Below are 6,099 nucleotides of genomic sequence, written 5' to 3'. Positions count from 1 at the left end.
CCTAACTCCTAATCTTAACCACTCACATCCCTATCTAACTCTAGCCCTATCCTATCCCCATTTCCAACCCCTAATCTTAAACCCTAACCACTTCAAACCCTAACCACTTCAAACCCTAACCACTTCATTCCTATCCCTATCCCCATTTCCAACTTTAACCAACACTATCCCCTAATCCTAACCTTCTATCCCCTTATCCTACCCTAACCCTAATCTTAACCACTCCCTTTTAATTCTTAATTTTTAATTCATAACTCTATTATATCTCCTTATCCAAACCTAACTCCTAATCTTAACCACTCACATCCCTATCTAACTCTAGTCCTATCCTATCCCCATTTCCAACCCCTAATCTTAAACCCTAACCACTTCAAACCCTAACCACTTCATTCCTATCCCTATTTCCAACTTTAACCCTAGGGGGAACAAAGTTTATTACAATTACATCACAAAAAGTTAAAAAGACCCAAAAAAGCAAAACAATTGGTAAAATACATTAAAAAATATAAAACAGCATAAAAAGCCAAAAAAACTATACAAGTATTAAAATGTTATTAAACGAGTTATAAGGTTAAAATATCAATACATGGACAAAGGTTCAATTGCAAGATGGCAATTATGCAGAAGGATTGGCAATTATGGGGTTAATTTAAAGTGGGTTTTACTTTGCACATATTCTTTTAAAAGATCTTTTTTAAAATAGGACCAAAAAACAACGGGTATAAAAGGGGAGGGCGTTTTCACTAGCTCAGTTTGGTTTGGGAGTTTGAACAGTCAACATCACTTATTTTTACAGTGCATTTATTAAATTCAGTGTGCCAGGACCTGAGGAAGGCTCCTTAGAGCCGAAACGTTGTCAAGGCACACCGTTTGGTCGACAAAAGTTATTTGGGGATTTTCTCTTTTTTTGTTTTTTGTTGTTATAATTAGAGATATATTACAAATTCATAACTGTTAATAAATAGCACGTCCAAAACATAAATTATTACATAAATAACAAAGGCGACTCTATAAAACTCAATTGAAAATACAAAAAAGAAAATTTGAACTAAGATGACTGGTGGAGAGTGGAAAGTGGTCCACTATGACCGGCGTGGCCAGCAGGCACGCCGCCAGGAATGGGGAAATGGAGACGGGAGATGGCGTAGGGGGATGGACCGTGCATCTCCCCCCCGATCCCGGAAGGGGAATTATTTCCCCTATACTGGGAGAGGGAGGGTTCGGTTCCCCTCACCTAACCCTAACCCTAACCCTAACCCTAACCCTAACCCTAACCCTAACCCTAACCTAACCTAACCTAACCCTAACCCTAACCCTAACCCTAACCCTAACCCTAACCCTAACCCTAACCCTAACCCTAACCCTAACCCTAACCCTAACCCTAACCCTAACCCTACTAACCCTAACCCTAACCCTAACCCTAACCCTAACCCTAACCCTAAACCCTAACCCTAACCCTAACCTAACCCTAACCCTAACCCTAACCTAACCTAACCCTAACCCTAACCCTAACCCTAACCCTAACCCTAACCCTAACCCTAACCCTAACCCTAACCCTAACCCTAACCCTAACCTTAACCCTAACCCTAACCCTAACCCTAACCCTAACCCTAACCCTAACCTAACTAACCCTAACCTAACCCTAACCCCTAACCCTAACCCTAACCCTAACCCTAACCCTAACCCTAACCCTAACCCTAACCCTAACCCTAACCTAACCTAACCCTAACCCTAACCCTAACCCTAACCCTAACACTAACCCTAAACCCTAACCCTAACCCTAACCCTAACCCTAACCCTAACCCTAACCCTAACCCTAACCCTAACCCTAACCCTAACCCTAACCACTAACCCTAACCCTAACCCTAACCCTAACCCTAACCCTAACCCTAACCCTAACCCTAACCAACCTCAATCTAACCCTAGCCCTAGATGTATGTAACCCTAAGTGTGTGTAACCCTAATTGTGTGTAACTACCTCTTCTAACCCTATCTGTAACCCTAATAGTATGTAACCCTAGCTGTATGTAACCCTATCTTCAACCCTAAGCTTCTCATTCTAACCCTAGCTGTAACCCTAATCTAACCCTAGCTGTAACCCTAATCTAACCCGAGCAGTATGTAACCCTAACAGGATGGAGGATTAAAGGAAAAAACGCCATAAAACATTACAGACAACAATAAAAGCTTATTAATAAGGATTAAAAATGGTTAATAGGGTTATTAAATAGTTATTAAACAGTTATTACATAGCTATCCAAAAGTTATTGGGGGATTGTTAAACAGGATTAAAAATGGTTAAAAGGGTCATTAAATAGTTATTTAAGTTATTAAAAAGTTAAAAAGTTATTAAAAAGTTAAAAAGTTATTAAAAAGTATTAAAAAGGATTAATGAGCGTCAAAGGAGTTAAGAACAGTTAAACCATAGTTCATAGGGGTTAAAAGGCATTAAAAGCAAAAAAACTGAAAAACTACAAAAAAACTAAAAAACAAATAAAAAAATAGATAAAAACAATATAAATACTATTAAACATAATTAATAATTAAGTGTTATAATAATAAAAACAATGTTATATCAAATTGGGACATCATTGGGTGGGATATACAGGGATTTATAGGGACATTACAAAACATTTGGCTAGTATGGGGTTAATTTCTAAATTGAAACACAAAATGGTAGTGTGTTAAAAAGAAAAGCAAATACAAGGACAGCAGAGGTTATATAGGGAGGTGCACTTACTTGGGCTCAGTTCGAGTTGGTTCACCGGAGTGCGAACATCACAAACCTGCTGTGCTGTGACTGTGTGCCAGTAGACCTGAAGAAGGCTCAAGGAGCCGAAACGTTGTCTGAGAGCACACACAATTGGACCGAAAGTCGCAGCTTATTTCAGATTTGGCCATTTTTTTTGTTTTTTTGGGATTGTGTAAAAAATTGGTTTTTGGGTTTTTTTTGGCAATTATATAAAAATACATTATCAATACAGATCTAACCTAATAAATAGCATAATTGAAAACAACCATTATTATTTATATAGCAAAGGCGAATCCACCACAATAAATAAATAAATAAATAAATACATATTACTGGATAAAAGATAAATAGACACACAAATTAAAAACACAAAAATGTGGAAAGGACAGTGGACCCAAGTCCACTATGGACGACGACGCCAACAGGCGCGTCACCAGGAACGGGAACGGGAGGACGGAGGGGAGCGTTGGGGGAAGGACCGTGCACCCCCCTCCCGATCCTGGAAAGGGGACTACGTCCCTGTGTCCGGGAGAGGGAGGGCTCGGTTCCCCTCGCCTAACCCTAACCCTAACTAACCCTAACCCTAACCCTAACCTAACCCTAACCCTAACCCTAACCCTAACCCTAACCTAACTCTAACCCTAACCCTAACCCTAACCCTAACCCTAACCCTAACCCTAAATTTAATCCTACTAACTGGAATTTCAGCCCCTAGCTCACGCTAACCCTAATCGGACTAACCCTAAAAGCATTAACCCTAGCGACAATCCTGGAGACAACCCTAACCCTAAGGGAAATGGGTTTAATCAAGTAGGGCGATAGGATAGGGAATTCATATAGGTATAAAAACAATTAGAGGATGATTTTGGGTTATAGGACAGTTAAAACACTATATAACAATAAAAAAAACAGAAAAAATATAAAACATATTAAAAAACAAAAACAGTTAATAAGATATAAATAAAGTTTCAATTTTGGTTAAAAGGGTTAAATACAGTTAAAATAGAGCTTATTTGGTGCATATAGGAGTAAAAGACAACAATATAGGGTTAATTTGAAGTTATGTTACTTTTAACATATGTTACTTTAAACACAAGTTAAAAAGTTGGTTTAAAAAAAGAGAAGCATAGAAAAGGCAGACATGCCCAGACATGCCCAGAAGCCTCAGTTTGTTTTGGATTTCGGAGAGTGAACATCATTTAAGAGTAGAGCTGCTTTGCTATTGTTGTTTAATTAAAATAAAGTGTGCCACGACCTGAAGAAGGCCTTTACTGGCCGAAACGTTGTCAGGGCACACGCATAATAGGTTGTTATAGGTATTTTGATTTGAATTGCGGATTTTTTTGTTTTTTTGTTTTATTGACTTTTTCTTTGGTTTCTTTCATTTGAATACATTGTAAATTGATACCGAAACTAATAAATAAGAAACAACAAAAATAAAGATTACTTAAATAGCCAAGGCGAACTCAAGGGAAATAAATAAATAAAAAAATACCATGGAAGGTGGGGGTTGGACACAGGTCCGCTATGGGCGGGGCCGCCAGCTCACATACCCCAGGGAGTATAACCAGGGTTATGGGAGGCAGAACCATGGGTGGATGGACCGTGCACCGTCCCTTCCCTCAGGAAGAGGGGGCAGTGCCCCCAATTCCTGGTGGGGAAGAGTTCAGTTCCCCAAACCTAACCCTATTAATTAAAAACATATATATACACTATTTACACTAATTGCACATAAGAATAAGACTGGTGAATGAAGGGCATTGGAATAAATACGCTGGTAAAGATGAAGGAGGAGTCACTGAGACAGAGGCTATAAATAGGGAACCAGCCAAATCCGGTCATTTCATGTTTGTTTTTGAACGAGTAACAGCTCTTGCTACAACAGTAGGATCATAGAAATTGTGTGCTAAAACCTGAAGAAGGCTTGACATAAGCCGAAACGTTGTTGTTGGCACACACAAACATATAATTGGATAAATACAAGTACAATTGAATGAAAACAACTTTTGTTTGATAGTTTCTTTATTATTTTTTATTTCTTTATTAAAAAAAATTTTTTTTGAAAAAAATATTTTTTTGGCATCTGTATAATACACTATCAATACTATACCTGATAATTCATTGTAGAACATACAATTCATAGACTAGACAATAGAACATTGATTAATTATATAGCAAAGGCGACAGGAAAATCAGTAACTTTATGACAAGGACAGAAAACTAAGAAACAGATACAAAAACAATAAAAACTGAAAAAATACAACAAAATATACAAAAACATTACAAAAATATATACTATAACAACAAAAAAATTACAAAAATAAAAAATATAAAAAAACAAAAAAAGAGTTCATAAAAATAAAAATTACGTACATCTACAACAAAATGATGGATGAGGGATGGACAGTGGCCCGGTATGGTCGCCGAGGCCAAAATGGATATCAGACGGGAGTGGGGAATCAAGGTGGAGGGAGATTCCAGGGGTGGAAGGCCAGTGCACCTCCCTTTCGCTCCGGCGGTCGGCCGGTGGCTTTTGACCATCGGGGTGGAAGGGTTCAGCCTCAATTTCCTAACCCTAACCCTAACCCGTCATTTTCATATTTCAACTCTAACTCTAGCTGTCTTCGTAACCCTAACCCTAACCCTAGCATAGAAATAAATAAATAAATAAAGATATCATTGGGTAAAACAGAGATAAAAAACCATTAAAATACTTTAACTACACATGGAAAACAATTAAAACACCAATACATTCGAACAAACTTTAGATAAAAAGTAAAAAAATCAAAAGTGGTATAAGGCTTAAAAACAATTAAAAAATAAGGAATATAGTTAAAATACATTATAGGTGTAGTTTTACAATAGGGAAACTCAAAACTAAATGGCATGGGGGGATTATAGGGTTAATGGAAAAAGTGAAAAATAAATTCGGTTCATTGTTGGGAGAAAAATTTATACAAATGAGGGAGTATATAAAAGCCAGCGCACACTAAGAGCCTCAGTTCGTTTTTGACCATTGTAGTGACAACATTAATAGCTGCCCTTGGGAAATCTGTGTGCCAGGGACCTGAAGAAGGCTCACAAGCGCCAAAACGTCGTCCAGGCACACGGGGATACAATTCTTGGGGGGGTTTTTTTTGGTTGTTTTGGTTTTTTTCAATTGCTTTTGGATTTTTTTTGGTCGTTTATTATAAAAATACATTACAAATTGATACCTTGGCTAATAAATACAAAACAAAAACAATTACTTATATAACCAAGGCGAATTCATTAATTATATAACCAAGGCGAACTCATAATTAGTTGATCAATAATAAAAGTGGAAAAAATAAATAAATAAATTACAG

The sequence above is a fragment of the Phyllopteryx taeniolatus genome, chromosome 18, assembly GCF_024500385.1.
Source record: "Phyllopteryx taeniolatus isolate TA_2022b chromosome 18, UOR_Ptae_1.2, whole genome shotgun sequence".
Taxonomy (NCBI): domain Eukaryota; kingdom Metazoa; phylum Chordata; class Actinopteri; order Syngnathiformes; family Syngnathidae; genus Phyllopteryx; species Phyllopteryx taeniolatus.
Note: the sequence above shows the minus strand (reverse complement) of the source record.